This window comes from Aythya fuligula, chromosome 1 (genome assembly GCF_009819795.1).
Source record: "Aythya fuligula isolate bAytFul2 chromosome 1, bAytFul2.pri, whole genome shotgun sequence".
Lineage (NCBI taxonomy): Eukaryota > Metazoa > Chordata > Aves > Anseriformes > Anatidae > Aythya > Aythya fuligula.
Window position 1 is genome coordinate 68,262,789 of NC_045559.1, and position 18,989 is coordinate 68,281,777.

General features: G+C 37.7%; 1 protein-coding gene across 6 annotated transcripts in view; it reads left to right on the top strand.

Moving 5' to 3' along the window:
• The window catches only part of PLEKHA5 (pleckstrin homology domain containing A5), a 168,091-nt gene that overhangs the window by 21,889 nt on the left and 127,213 nt on the right, over positions 1–18,989 (top strand). The window lies entirely within an intron of this gene.

Below are 18,989 nucleotides of genomic sequence, written 5' to 3' on the forward strand. Positions count from 1 at the left end.
TCAAAAGTGGTCAGTTATGGGGGTGCAGCTACACTTGTTTCTAATTTTCTTTCTCTTTTTAAGACCTAACCTTTGCAAAAATCTTTGTAATAGTTGAAGGAGCTGGAATACAGGAAATAACACTGAGAATTCTTTGGAATTATGTCGAAGTCTTCCACAGTCACATCTTCTCTCTGCTTGTTTGGTGTATGCTGTATGAGCGTGCTTGAAACAGCGATGAACCAAAACTGCTTTAAGTGCTGACAGTAGAAGGTAGGTGAACAAACAAACAAACAAAAAAAGACAAGTGAACCCTGTAACAAAAATCTCTGATTACACATGCAGTTGGTAGTAGAATTTCCTTAACTGTGTAACAGTTTTAAGAGAAAGGGAGTGCTGTGTGGAAAAAAATCACTTTACTTTGTTCATTGTACCTGAAGCAGCAATAAAACCAGTTACTCTTTCATAAGTGGGATTGAAAAAATGTATAGTACAGGCGTAGGTTTACCAAGTCTGAAGGTAAAGACTCCCTCCAAGGAGAAAGGCTTTTGTTTTTAGTGACCCTTTGGAACACTTTTCCTAGGAGAGGTGCATCTTAGAGAACTTATCTTGATTTGAAACTACCTGATTGGTCCCTCAGTCCTGTCCCACAGAGTCTTCTTCCCTCAATCATGTCATTCTGTGCTGTTTCTCGTGATGCCTTAGCAATCATGTAGTCATGTGGCAAGTCAAATCAAGCTGAAAATTTGTCTATTATAGGAATATTTTTCAGTTAGATCTGTGAGCTAATGGAATGTGTACCACTTCCAAGGAGTGCTTCTGCAAATACCAGTTCATCAGGCAGCATAAGCTATTCAGACAGAAGCCTTTTATTTTGGTATAGCTCCATCTGTCATAAGAGGGTTTTTTAATAGTTAAATTTTGCTTACTAAATAGCATTCTGCATAGTACTGCTGTATGGGAAAAAATTGGCTATATAGATTGCTTGTAATTTTTATACTGTGTTCTTATGTGTGTACTTAAGTAATGCCAACTAAGTATTTCCCTGTAACTCATTGCTATTTTTATTTATTTTTACTGTTTTCTTTGGTTAGCTTAAACAGTAAGTAGGTGCTGCTTCTAGAAATAGAGATAAAAAAAAAATATTCTTTCAAGTCTGCTTTTATGGCTGCCTCTAAAATAATCAGAAGTTTTAGAATCCAACAGAATTGATAATAGTGTTTATTGAATTAAGCAGCTTACGTATCTGTTCACAGAAATCCGAAGACTGCAGTAATATACAGCTGAAACTATAGATGAGCATCAAAAACTTAATTTTGCTAACAGGAATTGATTAAAATGGTAGAATTAACTGTTCTGGTCTAGCAATGTGCCTTGATCTTTAGGAACTGTAACTATTTGAGTTCAGTGTAATGAAAGGTTTTAAACTCATTGGTACAAGTCTAACTTTTTAAATAATTTCTTATAAAAGTGATTTGGGGGATGGGAGGAAGGCTACTTCCCTTCATGTTTTTTTTTCTAAACTATCATTTATATGCGTGTGTCCACATATGAAAAATATTTGATTTCTATGGCTTTCTGCTAGTTTTTGTGTTAAAAATTCAGGTCCTCTCTTAAACTTCTAGACGACAGCTAGAGGACTATTGATATTTTCATTAGAAAATGAAACCCTGAACAGGTAAAGATTTTTCAGTCTCTATGCTAGTAATTTTATTTTAAACATCAATTCCTAATGAATAACTAGGAGAAAAGGTGAAGGTGTATATTTAAATAAAGTGATTCATGTTTGTGATCTTTAACGTTCCAGCAAAACCGGTATGGAATTGACTTAACATCGCTAATGTTTCTGTGGTTGGTAAAACAAGCAATGAAGGTAGAACTGGAAGGTGTGGGGGGGAAGCACCAAAAAAGTAATTGGAGAAGGAATGTTTACCTTGGCTACAGAGGAATTTATGTCCTTAGGTTGTCTTCATGTTCGTTACTAAAGCTAATTTTAAAAAGAAGGAACAAAAAAAAAAATGAAAAAACTACTCTTCTCTTCAGGAGTCATTTATCACATTGATAAATGAAAGGACTCTTCCTGGATTTGATTTGTTTGTAAATACATTTATCTCCTCACGTGATGGATGTCTGTATTAGCTTTAAAGGAAGAGAGTGTGTGTCATATTTACCCCACCTCTTACTATAGGATACTATTAAAAACCCAGACTTATGTGCCTGCCAAGGGTGTCTAACTGAATACTAGGAGTCTTGTCAGTTCTGGCAAAACAACTTCAGGAAATGGTTCTGCCATGAAAAATATTGTCAGGAAGAAGCTTTCAGTGCAGAAACTATTATATGGAATAGATAGTTGGTGCGACTGCCTTTTTCACTGATACCTGACATAGCACTATCGTTCTGTCAGAAACGGTGGGGGCTTTTGTCAGCTCTTGATGATAAGAAAATGTAAATATGGTTGAAGTGCACGATCTGTGAATCACTGCATCTCAGTTGTTGCTCAAAGAGGCTGTGGGGTCTCTGTCTCTGGATGTTTCCAAAACTTGACTGCACAACTGGTTTTTCATAGATCCCAGTGCTGATGAGAGGTGAATTTTCAATTTGGGTCTCTGTAACTAAAAACCAAAGACTTTAAATGTAGAAATTGAATTTTTCTCTTGGTGTATTTGGGAGGGAACTGAAGCTGAAATGATGCTTCCTTCAGAGCAGATCCATGTGATGCAGTCTGAAACAGGGCAAGACAGGGAGCAAGCCCCATCCCCAGGCTTCTGGTAAAAAGCTGCAGTTGTTTTTGCAGTTCTGGATCATTGCATGATGTTAAGAGAATATTTGAAATGTGTTTTGGGGGAGAAAACCTTTCATATATGAGTGGATATGATGAAAGATTGACAAATAATAGTTGAAATACATATAAAAAGTTGTTTTTGTTTTTAAAAAAGATGAGTTAAAGCACCATCTTGTCTTGAATGTGGTGAGCTGAGGAAGATAAACTTATGGTGATTTTTAGTTTGTATCAGATGTTCGATGTTTCTGGTGTGTTCATAGACTTATTTTTATATTTTTTGAAGTCGAGGAAGAACTTCTGCTGAGTAATATTTTATGTAGAGTTGTTCGAAGTCTTAAATGCTACTGTGACTATTAATAGTTACTAATAAATCTCTCCAGGCTATATTGAATTCAGAACTTACAACTTTTCAACTTAAAAAAGCAAACACACAAACAAAAAAAAAAAACTTGTTGCAAAGAATCCTAAAAATCAAGAATACCTGCCTTTTTTTCAGGACCCAGACCTGTCCAGGACAAGATATTTTTCCTGGTTGTTAGTATCAGCATCTTCAAATGCATGTTTTAAAAACAACAGCAAAACCCCAAAGAAACCAGTATGTTACCTTCTTCAGAAAGCTTTGTGGTATGCTTCAAAGTAGAAACATACAGCAAAGCTGCAGAGCCATACAGAGTTGCCTCCTTTCTTGCTAGGTGCTGCAGACAGTGAGTTGATAAAAGAGAGCTACATGGGCAGGAAAATCTTTCATGTATTTTTATGAACATTTTCAGTAATATGGATGATGATGATGTAATACTTCTCAGTTTGGTATATATTGTTGATTTATTTTTGTGTGAATGGACAGAAGAAGGAATCAGATGTTGAAATTTGAGATTTTATTCAGGATTGTTATAGGTTTTCATCTGTTTTCCTGCTTTTATATGTACATGTCTGTTCATGAAGCATTTGCTATTAAAACATTTTAAAAGGAACTGGAGGAGGATTTAGTGTGACAGCTTTTCTGGTTGTTATAAAAACACATTGGTGTTACCAGACAAAATGAGAATTTAATATTTTTTAATTCAGTGGTAGCTGATTATTTGCTTACAGTTGCAAGTATAGACTTCTTGTGGCTTGCCACATGCTGTGTTGTCTAAAATATTGTTTTTCTGTTATATAAACACAGAAGGCAGAACTAAGGAATGATACATTTCCTCTTTTTTTTTTTTTTTTTTACCTAGGTAGCTAATAATTCAGCTAGGTTAATGGGATTGCTGCTCATGAGGAATCTCAATAATATAATATGCACAAAATAAGTTGCATTAAACATTGCTAAAGAAGAGTAGTGCTCCTATTATATGGTAACAGTGCACATATAAGCTACCATTATGTATTTATCATTTGAGTTGATTTATTCGTTGATACAATCCATTCAAGCAAACTGCATGTTGTGAAGTCTTACGTGTATATAGGTTTTTAGTTATTAAACATCTTTCTGTAATATTATTGTGACGTGATAGAGGTGCTTTTTTATTTTTGCTCTTTAGGAACAGTTTTTCAGACATTTGTACTAACCTTTAAGTAGGCTAGAAAATAGTGCAATCTTATCTTCTGTTTCTTACAGCTTTTATTTTCCTATTGTAGCTGTAATTATTACCTGCAAATATAGTAAAAAGTCAGAGCTTCTTTAAATTTGCAGATTTTGTTATTACAACCTGTACTTTGTTAATTTATTTGGTCTGGAGTCTGTTGCAGTGCACATCACAAGTAAATGTAGTTAAATTTGTATTTACAGTATTATTTAAAAGTTAAACAGTTCCATTTCACAGAATGACAGAATCATCTAGGTTGGAAGAGACCTCCAAGATCACCAAGTCCAACCTCTGACCTAACACTAACAAGACCTCCACTAAACCATATCACTGAGCTCTACATCTAAACACCTTTTAAAGACCTCCAGAGAAGGTGACTCAACCACTTCCCTGGGCAGCCCATTCCAATGCCTAACAACCATTTTGGTAAAGAAGTTCTTCCTAATAACCAATCTAAACCTCCGCTGGTGCAACATTAGCCCATTCCCCTTCATCCTGTCACCAGGCACGTGGGAGAATAGACCAACCTCCACCTCACTACAGTCTCCTTTAAGGTACCTGTAGAGTGAGATAAGGCTGTCCCTGAGTGACCTTACTCTTCTCCAGACTGAACAAACCCAGCTCCCTCAGCCGCTCCTTGTAAGACTTGTTCTCTAGACCCCTCACCAGCTTCGTTGCCCTTCTCTGGACTCACTTGAGCACCTCGGAACATGGACTTCTGTGTGAAATACATGTACTGATGGATTCATCCCTATTTTTTTGATGCATTTTTTTTCCCCTTTGAATATCTTTTTGTAATTACTACCTTGCTATCCAATAGATTAATTCCTCACATGCCTATCTCCCTTTTCCCTGTATGTTGTCCTATAGCTGTTGGGACCTGGAGATGGCTGTCTTTTTTAGCTGAAGTGCTCTTTGAGACTGTTACTAAAGGACTGTTGACTTGCTTGGTGTTTCCTTCTCTCCTGATTATCAGCCAAAGGAAAGCAATAATAATAATATTATTATTAATAGAGGGCAAATGTGACTATGGAGAGAGGCACTGATATGCATCTTTAATTCTCATCTAATGAGCATTGAATAAGAAATTAATTTCAGGCATGCCTGATGTCGATTACAGCACACAGATGATTAATTCCTACAAAATTCTGTGAAAACAGGGACCAGGTAGAGGGATCTATTCTGTGTGGGAAGAATATTACAAAATGCCTAAAATCCCTTGCTGTGTTAGATGAGTCCACTACGCACTCAAGAAGTCCTTCCTCAGTGTGTTTTCTGGAGCCTAAAGAGAGCATATTTATTTGTTTTGGGGTTGTTTTGGTTTTTAATCTCTGGCATACTTCTGTATCAGTCCCAGACCAAAACTGCAATACTGCAATAGCTCTGTGCTGTGTGCTGGTATTTCCATTTGATTGCTGTTACAGATTTCCATTGTGCTTTTGCATTTTTAACATGTCCTAAAGGGCTTACCACATGTGAGTAGAGTAGAGAGAGGGCTGTCTAGTAGATGCCTTCCAAAGAGTGGAAGGCATCCACAGCAGCTGATTTTATTTCAGGCTTCTAAAGAAAACTTGGAAGTGTAGATGAAAAAGTGCTGCAATGAAGAGTAGACAGGAGGAAGTCCTAAGTAATTCGTATGGGGTGCATAAATCAAAGTTTGTCGTTTTGGTGCAAGCAACCCCAGATGCCTATGCTGTGGTAGCAGTAGCTGTTCTGAATGGGGAAGGGAAAGGGAGGAATAAGTGAGCTACCCCCGGACCTCCATGGAAAAAAAGTTGAGATGATTCTTTTTGAATGTAATCTGTTTCATATGGACATGGCAAACTATTTGTAAGAATATTAAAAATAGTAGGGCAGTTCATTTATGGAATAGAATAATGGAATCCCTGACTTGTCAAGCCTGCAGCTTTTTCACTTGATCAAACCCATTTCTTTCAGAAACTGAATGAAGCATGAGTCATGACTGCAGTACTATCACCTTCTCTGAAAGGCTTTGATCTTTTATCCAACTCATGATAATTTCTTGGACAGAGTGTTTTAAAGTAAATTCAGTGTGCGTGTGTTGTGGTGTGGAGGCTTTTTTTTTTTTTTTTTTTTTTTTTGCATTGAAATAGCATTTTATGAGAAATGTTACTGTTTAGGTATATTGCAGGAGGTGGTTTAGCAGAGGATGAGGAAGCTCAAGTACTTACAGGCTCAAATGGTAAGTGGCTGGTGAAGAGGCTGAATCAGCTCAGGCCATTACTCCTGTGTGTACCTGTGCTGGTCGGAGGGCTGCCCCTGTTCCACAGGGACCTTCCAGTTCTGAAGGTATTGGTTTGGGTGCGTTTATGCAACTTTTTGCAACTTGATTGCTTGAGAGGATAGTGATTGTCAAGACGTTAGATCAGAAATATGAGGAAGATTAATTTGAGAATTTAAGACAGACCATCTTCTGAGGGAGGTTGGATTTTGACTATTGGAAGCAAGAGAATTGGAATGTAAGTTTCCTGTTGAAATGAGCCAAACATTAATCTGTAGCCCTTGCCTTTTCTTTCAAAAGGCATGACATAAATTAAGAGAAAATGGAGCAAACACCTGGATTTCAGATTAAAAATGTACTTGAAAGAATAAAGCAACACTTGTTTCTTTTCATCTTTGGGAGACATAGAATCCTGTTATTACATCTGTTGTATAGGTATTTGCGGGGGGAGGGCTTCAGAGAACTATTGCGTAATATTTTCCTCTCTTTAGTTTGATTTTAACACTTTATGGCTTAAAAGGTGTCTGGATGTTTAACCTGTTTTCCAAATGAAGAAATCCCTTCAATATTTTGCTTAAACACCTATCAAGTGTTAGCTATTCTCAGTTCAAAACTTTTGTATTTTTCTGATTTGACATTCTGAAATAGCATTGACTGTGAAACTTCTTGCATAGGTGCTTAGTTTCCCTTTTGATGAGTATTCAGTCAAATACGAAACCCTGTCTTTGGAAGCAATCATAACAGTCAGTTGCTTTTCTGTGATTCATTTGCTTTGAACTCAGACAATGGGGAATGTTCTTCAGCAAAGTTAGATTTATTGCTTCAAGTTAAACAATATTGTAGCTGTTGTGAATTACGCAATGAAGCTGTGTTGAACATAAAAGTTTAGCGAGATCTGTCTTAAGATTATTAGCATGTTGCACAACTCCATGTTCATGTGATCATAACTTGGGTGGTGGCGCAGGTGATGAACTTTGAGTTGCAGCAGTTTATAGCAACCAGTTTAGGACCTTGTCTTTCAAGTGCGTATAGCCGTGTGCAGTTAAATAGGTAGTAGTAGTAAAACGCCAGCTTCGCACTTTGCGTTGCTTTGAGTACAGCATCTTCTCGCTGTTTTGTTTCACTTCTCACTTAAAACACATGAGTAATGCTGGGGCGGAGGACTCTTGGCAGTGAATTATCTTACCTCAATCTATAAATGGACAAGGACTAGCACAGAAAGAAGAAGTAAACATCCTTTTTGTATACCACTACTTAATTGGAGTGTGTTCTTCCTTGCTAAACTATGAACTTTATGGTTGGTGTGGTCAACAGGAAAGACTTGTTTTAGGCCTCTGGGCAAGTACATGATCACTGTTGTGAAGCTCTTGTGTTAGTGTTTTTTTTTTTTCCAACCATTTAGGCTTATGCAAATTTTAATGTTAACTTTTCTGCTTTCTTGAGAAATAATGCATTATGGTGGTGTGAAAGAAGGAATGACTGGAAATTATATTACTTTGTAAATGTGACTTTGTCTAATATGGTTTTATAACTTTTCAAATGAAAATATTTTAGTGAATTTTGTTTAATAGGATTAAAATTGTATCTTTTTTGGAAGAAGATACAACTGGGAAAGATTTCTCAAGTATTTTCATAAACCTAAGTGTCTTCTGATACTTAGTATGGAAAATGGTATATCACAGTGTTTACCAGAAGAATGGGGATAAATAGGATGTGTAATATAAGAATTCATAAGTTAAATAAACCCACAGAAAGAAACAAAGTGCAAGTGCAGAAGGAAGGTTTGACCTGAAATAGTGCTTATAAAAGCTATTTAGCTTTCAAGATTTTGGATTCTTCATGGGGAAGCATGTTTCACACATATGACTCTTGGAAGACATATATTTTGCATTTAAAAGAAAAGTTTTGTGGTTTGCACTTCGTAGCTGGATGCTTATGTTAGTAATAAGGTTAGTGGTGCAACACTTCTAGTACATACCACGAATACGATATTTGTGAAGCTGGTACAACTTTTCAAGATTTTTTTAATATTTGGCCTCATTGGACAGTCCTCCTGTGTGTATTCTGTTGTCCTCATTTAACTTATTTTACTTTAAGTGGTTAGCAATCAGTGAAATAACATTTTAGCTTCTGAAATAATACAGTTGACTAGCTATCTGTAGAGGGATTTTTGACAAGATTTTACTAGCAGGGGGTCTGCAGGGGTGGCCTCTGTGTGCAGAGCCCAGCAGCTACCCAATATCAGATCAGAGCCAGCTCCACACAGCTCTAAAGGGACCCACTGCTGTCCAGAGCCAAGCCAGGGAGTGATGCTGGGTGGGCCTCTGGGAGAGAAGATTTAAGGAAGAGAAACTGCTGTGCAACAGAGCTGGGAGAGAGGACTGAGAAACAGCCTCACAGGCGCCAAGGTGAGTGCGGCAGGAGGTGCTCCAGACACGCAGCAGCAGTTCCCCTGCGGCCTGTGGAGAGGCCCCTGGTGGAGCAGGCTGCCCCCCTGCAGCCCATGGGTCCCGCAGCAGAGCAGACTGCATCCTGTGGGAGGACCCCAAGCTGGAGCTGAGGAAGAGTGAAGATGAAGGAGCACCAGAGATATGCAATGTTATGAACTGATTGCAACCCCCAATCCCGTGTATTGCTTAAGGGTAGGAGGAGGAAGAAGGTGGATGGAGTGCAAAGGTGGTTTTAGTTTGCTTTTAGTTCTCACTGCCCTAGTCTGTTAAGAATAGGCAATAAATCATGTTAATCTCCCTTACACTGAATCTGTTTTGCCTGTGACGGTAATTGGTGAATGAGCTCCCAAGTTGGGTTGATTGCTTAATGAGTTGACTTTCAGCTCATCATAAAGTAACACCATGGCTATCAGTTCACAATTCAGCATGTGTACTGATGGCTGAGTTGACGGTAAGCATAGTCGTCTTGGAGGTGCATAGCGATAGGATGAAAGTCAACACACACAAGCTGCAACAGGGGGAAAATTAATCAGGTATTAAGAAGAAAAATTACTGTGATGGTAGTCACAAATTAGGACATATTTTCTAGAGAGATCATTGAATCTCCATGTGGGACATGACATGACAAGACCCTGAGTGACTTGATCCAAGTTGGCCCGGTGTGCAGTGGGGAACAGGACTAAATGATTCCTAGAAGTCCATTCCAGTTAAAATTGTTCTTTGACCTAAGATGCTGCAGGAACAGAATTGCCTAGGACTAAGATGGGGCAGGCAGTTAGCTTTCTTGTAACCTGTTTTAGATCTTGGATTGCCAGAACACATCTCTGAGCTGTCTGTCAGCTTATATGTTTCTAGATACTCTTCAGGGGAAACTGTGTGTGTGTGTGTATAGAAGCAAAGGAATGTTGGAAGTCTTCTCATAACCTCAAATAACCTGAAGGAACTAATATTTCCATTTTTCCCCAAGTACTACTTAAAAAAAAAAAAAAAAAAGCCTTCAGTTGGGTATAGGGGTTTTGCTCATTTGTATTTTATCTTTAGTAGATATCAACTGCCATATTAACTAATTAGTTATAGATCCTTATCAGCTTTTTATGCTGGCAGCTCTTACATGTGAAAGTACTGAAGTATCAAACTCTTTCTTCTGGATAATATTAAGGATATGATTTTGCTTCTGTAGTAATTTAAAGTACTGAAAACGTGTTTAAAATCCTGGTAGTTTTAAGGCTGTCTAGTCTTAAGACTGCCAACTTCTTATCTTCCAAACTACATTAAAGAAAATGTCTTAGTCCTCTGTCAGTCAAAAAGTAGCTTATAAATGAGACTGAGACACTGAATTTGGCATCTGAGTTGTGCTGTGTGATGGGGACAAGTGGAAGAGCCCTTGTAATTGAAAAGTCAGAACAGCCAACGACTGACATTCAGTTACACAAATAAGTAATTGTTATGAAGGTTTCTGTAATGGATGACTACTAATTCTTATATTTCTCTGCATGTCCTCCTTTTGGAATTTTTGTGGCTTTTACAACAACAAAATCTTACGAAGTTAGGTTGGGTTGGTTGGTTGGTTGTTTTTTTGTCTTGTAATCCTGTCTGCACCTTGAGAGTCTCTTTAGATTAAAAACAAACAAACAAACAACAACAAAAAAAAAACAGGTCATTGGGAGCATGCCTTTAATTTGCAGTGTCTCATTCCCTCTCCACTGGATGATATCTGCCATACCTGACGGTCCTTTATTGGCCTGTAAGCAGACCCAGTAATCAGAAAAGATTATGGAACTGGAACTTAATTTTAGACCTTTTAAAACTTTCGCCTGCTAAGATACCCGTTGTTTGCTGGAACAAAACACAACTTTATGTGAAGCTATTTAAGATGTTCCTGGAGCATGCTTTTCTGGTTTGTAGGCAAAAAACAGGAAGAGAGATGCAGACAAAAAAGAACTCCTTTCAAGCTAATCATCACATTCGATTAAAATATCCAAAATAGAATGAATTATCCTGCCAGTTGCTTGCCTTCAAATCTTTTTGTAAAGTAATATGACGTTTCCCAATTTATAAATATCTTGGCTGCTGACACATTTAAATTCAGCTTCCTATAGAAGTGTGAATAGATTCTTCTGTGTGGTTGGTTTATTTCTTAATTTTCTTCTGAGAAGAGTGAAGCTACCATGCAAGTTTTGCCAGCTCCCTCTGTTGGGAATTCGTAACATCTCTGTGTCGTCATAGGCTGGGAGTCTGCATAAGCTGAGGCACGCTTTCTGTGAAGTGTTTCCTACACAGATTGTTACCCCTAGGAAATGCAACCCATCAATTCTTCTATTGTGTGCTTTGCCAGTTAGTATGGGCCACTGAAGGAAGTAGTCAGTAGCTTAAAGTTTCCTTCTCCTGCTGTTCTGTATCAGGTGTTCAGTCTGTGGAACTAATCTGTAACTAGTCTGAATCATTACCAAACCAAAATGTGTCATGTTTACATCAGGTTGTTGTCACCAAAGGCTTTGCTTTAAAGGTCTGCTCCTATTTGTATCTTTCACTTGCTAACATAATCACAGTTAAATGTGCATGTTATGCTCTGTATATTTTATACAAGGTTTTTGTTTGCTATATATTGGTAGGAAATATACAATGGCCAAAATAAAATAACAAATATCTGTTTTTTTTCCCTGCTTAACTTCCTCACTATGAAAAAGTCTTCTTGGATTGTGACTGTTCAGGATTTATATTTCATGAAGGTATATGCCTTTTTGACTATTGAATCTTTCTAATTCAGTGTACCTTTGAGCTAATTTGGACATCTGTCCTTTTACAGAAATCAAATAATCTTACTTCTTGTAAGGTTTAGAGAGCCTCCAGCTATGCCCTTTTTCTGATCCTTTGCTGATGCTTCAGAAACTTCCTAGTTTTGAAATGTCAATGACAAGGAGGGCAGCAAAGTAATAATTCTTAATTTGTTAAACATTTTATCTTTTTGTTTAGCTTGTTGGCTAGTAAGAAATTTCATCAAGGCCTATGTTTTTTCTTCCCTTGTTCTGGTTGTTGTATGCTTTCAGCAAAGATAGCTGCAAAGAAAATAGTTACACAAATACGATATATACACTTAACTATCCAAAATCTGTAAGTTCTGTGCAGCCTGCAACTGGATGTATGTGCTTTGTTTGAATACTTGTTGTACTAATGGAAAAAACATCCATTATCTTAGATATATTTAAGTGAGTAAAGATTGCCAGCGCTAGTTCTAACTATAGCTTTTTTTTTATCAAAAGTAACTGTTGTGGCACACTCAGCTGTAAAAACACAGAACAAAAATAGCAAATATGCAGTATTTTTCCTTATGCCATTAGAGAGTAAACTGCTGAAATATGTTTTAAATATGCACTGTTCTCACAAAACAAATTGACTTTTTAAGCAGAGATGTAAACACAAATCCTGGCAGTTGAGTGTCTTAAAAGATTATAATCTGAGCCCCAAAGTGCTATATCCTAGAAAGAGTCGATAGCAGAATTATCACAAAGTGGTATGAAATATTTTTATTTATTTATTTATTTATTTTGGCATATTACAGCTGTCATGCAGGTAGTTGATAAGAGTCTACAGTATTTTCTTATGAGTTCTTTAAGCTAGAATAAGTCGAATCACTGAACTGAAACGTGTTTTGGGCCCTTGATGCAGTCTCCTTTGATGGCTATATATTGCTGGGATACTGTTATATGCAAGAGGAATACCCAATTGCACGGTGCAGCAAATACACAAAATGTCTGTTTTGGAGTAGAACAGTAGACTTGCTTATTCATTTGAGTTTTTCCCTTTTTAAATGAGCAAGTAGTTCTGATTCTGTGTTGAGAAAAATTGCAAATTGGACTGGAATAAATCTAAAAGGTAAGCTTCTATATTATGGCACAAATAGTGCCTTTCTACTTTAGTTACTGTTCTACTGTGTGCTTAAAAATTATTTGGTGTTTAAATATTCCCTTTAAAAATTTGGGTTCAGTAACTGTTCAGATAAAAGAACAAAATATACATTTCAGAATTCTGATGAACGTGAAATATGAAAACTTAAAAATAAACAGGCTTATTTAAAAAAAAATATTTTGCTGAATATGCAGGCACTTAAGGTACCTAGTCACAAGAACTTGGTCTAAACTGTATTGTTAACTGGGGATATTTTGTGCATTTTTTTTTCTGTGCAGTAATTAGACCGGGTATTAAACAGCATAAATATGAAGACTTTGTTAGTATAGGTACATTCAATCATGCAGATATCCTATATAATACTTTGTTACCTAAAACATGCAAAGTACTTTGAAAATGTATCGCTATGGATTCTATAAATTCTGTGAACTTCCTGTTTTCCTGAAAAAAATCATTCTTTAAAAAAAAAAAAAAGCTTCTACGTATCCTCTCGTTATACTTTCAGTGTGCACTGTACTTGTACAGTTTTTAACATTTTGTACTTGGATAATATTTGTAAATGAAGGTGTAAAGACTTTCTGTAACCACTTGAGTTTTTTTTCTGTTTGTATATTTCTGCTAGGTGTTCATTTCTACTGGGTATCCTCACTTACCATACCATGATGTCCACTCGTGTTCTAAGCTTTTCTGACATATCCTTTACTTATGTGTGCACTATATCTTCTGTGAGGCCAATGTTTTTGCCACGAGAGGGCTGTCAAGAATGTTAATAGGTTTTATAGCAATAAGCAATTCATGAGGGTTTTTCTCCTCTGTATTTTAACACTTATTCTTCCCAATAAAAAACAGAAAATTGACATTTGTGAACTTTTTTCTTGTTTTGATTCTCGATTAATGAGAAAGTCCCATTCATAAATGTCATTGTTTGAAGGGCTGGACTATCAATGTGTTTAGGTGTTAGAGAAATAACACTGGTTTGTTATAAATGGAAATTCAGAAGTGATAAACCTAAAAATGCATAGCAACTTCTAGTTGCCATGGTGCTTCAACTTGAAGTAATTTTCTTCAATATTAAAGTGCTTCTTGGGTGTCATCTTTGCTTTTTAAGTAGTCACTGTTAAGAAGGGAATGGCTCCGGGGAGAAGTAATGAGAAACTATTTTGGAATATCTAATGTAACAACCAAAGAAGTGTCAAGAAAAAAATCTTAGCATTCAGGAATCTATTTGGAGTGTTTATTTAAGCAATATAGGTATCTGTTTTTATGACACAACTTCCAAATGCTAAGGAATGGTGGGTCTCTAAAACCCTCTCAGCCCTGTTTAATGGGTGAGTTTTTCAAGAAGCAAATACGAAGTTAAGTTTGTCAAGACACTGAGCCAGTAGACTGGATTCATCCTTTATCCTTTACCTGTGTGACCATCAACTACTTCTTAATTCATGTGTGTTGTCTCTTCTCCCCAGTCTTGAAATCAGAAACATTAATGTACCTGTAACGCTTAATGTACATGATAATCCAAAAGATTCATCGTCTGATTGGACATGCACCTTTACAAAGACTTGAAACTCTTTCCAGAACTTAGATATCTGGCCTCAATAATTTTCTGTGTCAGAGCTGTTAAGTGTTATGTTTGGGTCCCCCATGTGGAATTGAGCTGCACTACGGCTTTCTGCTTTCCCAACCGAACTGTTGTTATTTACTGGGTTTCCTTATTGTTTTATTTATTCACTTTGTTTCAAATGGGTTGTCTTAATATGTTCTTCTTGAATAAGACCTTTTACCTTAATAATAATAATTCTGTCAGCAACTATTACATATTATTCTTGTAAATTGCAGGGGCTTGGAAAAGCCTCTTGAGGGATGCAAGGCTTTGATACATAAATAGTAATAACGAAGAAATAGTAGTCTAGAAGCTATCTGTAAATGAATTTATACTGAATTTCATTTAAAGCTTTTTAATACTGAGCATTTCTATCTGACATCTCAGCTGCACAGCATATTAAAATTGTCAAAAAAAGGAAAAAAAAAAAACCACAAACATCTTAGTAAACTTCAAGAAGTTGGTTTTCTAATAAAATACTTCCAGTTTTAAAACAGTAACATTTAGTTATGGAAAAACTTAGTCTACTTAAAGTCTACCCCTTTACTGTAGCCACACACGGATTGCAGCTAATGGAGTCATGCTGTACAATGAAGTGGCTAATTAAGACAAGTTGCATAATATAAGCTTCAGATTGCAGCACCATCTTCCTTAAAGAGCTTGCATCATGCTTATTGAAATGATCAATATTGTGTGAAATGAACATGACAATTAACTCAAAATGACCAGTTTTAAGGTTGATTTGTACCTCCAAAATTTGCTTTTTAGGAGTTCCAGCAACTACATGGTATGTTTACAGGAAAAATACCGCAGCTTGTGAGATTGAAGTACTGTGTGTACTGTGTTATTCCTGTGTCAAGTCAGGGTTAGTGCTCACTCTGCTTGTTAGTGAACTATCATTGGAGAAGTGAAATTACTAATATTTCTAGAAGGAAAAAACATTGCCTTGGGTGCTTTTGTTTTTTGTCTTGGAAGCAAGGATCATCTTTCACTTCTGCTTAGTCACTGAAAATACAACAATCGTCTACTACTAAATATAGCATCTAGATGTTTTGAATGCTGCTGCTTCAGGCTAAGGCATAATAGCAGAGTGATCTTCCTAACCCTAAAGGATGGCCTCACCATAGCAGCGTCCTGCAACTGTTCAGAATTACCTAATGGGCAACATGGAAATGAAGTTGTAGTTTTATCCCTTCTTCCATGTACAGCAGAGGTGGTTATTTACTGTTGCTAGAAAGCTCAATGCATTCCAGCAAAGTTTCCCCATGTTTTCCTCTCAAACTCCACAACACTTGAATAGCTGGAATGCTGTGGACTTATATAGCACTGTCTAGGTGAATTATTTTTATTAGGCAGAAACATGATGATAAAACTTTTAATAATTATCATCTACATTTAGTGTTGTTTAGCTGGAAGATGATTTGGAAAACAGCAGCAAAAATTGACTTCTGAAGAATGTTTTTCTGACCTTGCTGTGTTGCTGAAATCTGTTATGAATAGAAGCAGAATGTTTATGCTCTGGTTCTCAGCCTATTGCTCTGTCCTGATTTCAAAGCCAAGAATAAATCACATCTCTTCAGACAGTTGGTGAGTTTCTGAAAAGCACCCACGGATTAGTCTTTGCTTTTTATTCAATCGAAGTGACCTAACTGAGTGGTATGTTGGATGTAGCTGAACAGTAAATTGAGCTTGAGAAGGTTAGCATGCCAGAAAAAGTCTGCTGGAACCTCCAAATCAACGATGGTCAAGTTATTATTGCAGATAGGATAGTGTCTTGAGTTAGAATTCTGAAGGGAATTAATTTTTTAGGTAGTCAAAGCTATGAGGTTATTTCAAAAGTGATGGCTGTGCTGACACTTGCACTGTAGAGATTCCTGGGCTGACTTATAAAGACTTCACTTACATATAGAAATTGGTTTAACCATGGCACAAGACAGAACTTGACATGTGTTTGAAGGTGTCTTCTTGATGCTTTAGTTCTTCTTTCATCTTAAAACCCACTCTGAAAATCCTCACTAGGGGTTCCTTTGTTTTCATATTTTCACCTGTTACTTCATCTGCTTTCTATTGTGACAGCTTTTAGGGCATACAAGGCTCTTCTGCTGCTGTCTAGGTGAAGCTCATCATTTCAAGCACATTTGACAGCTTCTCCATTCCTTTGTTACCCATCTGTAATTGTGTATTGCTTCCTGCTGAATTTTAAATGTTTTTGTATTTTTTAACAAGATTGCCCTGTGTTTTGCAAAATAGAACTTCAAATTAAATCACCTCGTTCATGTAGCGTAATACTACATATTTCCAAGAGGAGTTGTTACTCAAAGAGCTTCTTGTGATGAGTATTTGTTTCTCTTGCTCCTGCTCATCAGCCAGGTATCAATGATGAGAAGTGCAATCTAAAACTAGGGCTTTCAGCTACTGCCAGAGTGAAACCACCGTAGGCAGTAGAGTTGCTTAACATCCTACATGACATTTCTTTAAGTCCCTTGAGTTCACTATACCAGCTGTCCGGAAACTGTAGATCTTGGTGTCATAGCAGCTGAGAGTATAATATCCTCATTAAATTGACTGTTCTTACTAAACTGATTTTCAGTGTTAAGTGCAATGTGAGACTGTGTTGCTGCTTTAAAAATACACTGAACCCTTCAGTTCAGGAGGTGAAGAATCTCATCACATCAGCATCAGAATCACCACCATCACCTTAAGGCTGCTGTTTGCATCTGTTCTTTGGATCCCTGTGGTCCTCATGTGTGACTCTGTATAAACAAAAGCTTGTTGCCACATTGCCTAAATGTGTTCGAACTGTCTTTTGAAATAAAAATGATGCCTTGAGGAAGTTGCTACTAGTGCCTTTAGGCTATCACCCTGGAGTCACTCCACATGAAGAAGGACTGTAACTGACCTAAGGTTGAGTGTCAGGTTTTGTGTTGTTTTGTTTTTTGAGATCCCACAAAAATGCAAAAGCTGCCATAATATCAATGAAATTGGATGGTTTTATAAAGGAAATTAAAGATCATGTTTATTACTAAACTGATGCATGAGGAATAATATTCTTAATCTGTGTGAAATGAGAGGCAATTTAGGATGTACTCTGAGAGACATACCACCTTTAAAATGCAATTTTTCATTCTAATCTTTGTTTTCCTAGTGAGAACCTTTTAGGGATTTTGTTAGACTTGTTCATTTTTAATATATGGGTGGTATGATGGAAACTGAATCTACTATAAGAAGAAGTAAAATGAGAGGAGACGAATTGATGCAAGAGGTGAGTCTGACACAAAGGGATTTCTTGACTTGGAGAAGTTAAGATGGTTGTAGATATGCGAAACGGAGTAAAGTGAGAAGGCAATATAGAGGAAAAGAGTGGAACAAAACAGAAGGGAAATAGGAATAAACATTTTTGTTGTGGTGGCTCTTGAAGCCTCAGCTTAACCCCATTCCCGCGGGTCCTGTCACTGGTGTTAATGGAGAAAAGGTCTCCTGCCTCTCGACACCCCCTTACGAGGAAGTTGTAGACTGTGATGAGGTCTCCCCTCAGCCTCCTCTTCTCCAGGCTGAACAGGCCCAGTGACCTCAGCCGTTCTTCGTACATCTTCCCCTCCAGGCCTTTCACCATCTTCGTAGCCCTCCTCTGGACACTCTCCAACAGTTTCATGTCCTTTTTATACTGTGGTGCCCAGAACTGCACACAGTACTCGAGGTGAGGCCGCACCAGCGCAGAGTAGAGCGGGACAATCACCTCCCTTGACCTACTAGCGATGCCGTGCTTGATGCACCCCAGGACACGGTTGGCCCTCCTGGCTGCCAGGGCACACTGCTGGCTCATATTCAACTTGCTGTCTACCACGACCCCCAGATCCCTTTCTTCTAGGCTGCTCTCCAGCGTCTCATCGCCCAGTCTGTACGTGCAGCCAGGGTTTCCCCGTCCCAGGTGCAGGACCCGGCACTTGCTCTTATTGAACTTCATGCGGTTGGTGATCGCCCAGCTCTCCAACCTATCCAGATCCCTCTGCAAGGCCTTTCCACCCTCATTCGAGTCCACAACTCCTCCAAGTTTGGTGTCATCAGCAAACTTGCTCAAAATACCCTCTATTCCTACATCCAGATCGTTTATAAAAATATTGAAAAGTACTGGCACTAAAATGGAGCCTTGAGGGACCCCACTGGTGACCGCCCGCCAGCCTGACGCAGCCCCATTTACCATAACCCTTTGGGCCCTGCCCGTTAGCCAATTGCTCACCCATCGTATGATGATTTTATTTAGCTGTATGGTGGACATTTTGTCCAGTAGGATCCTATGGGAAACCGTGTCAAAAGCCTTGCTGAAGTCCAAAAAGATCACATCAGCTGGTTTCCCTTGGTCCACCATACGGGTGATCTTATCATAAAAGGAAATCAGGTTAGTTAGGCAGGACCTACCCTTCACAAACCCATGCTGGCTGGGACCAATGACCGCTTTGTC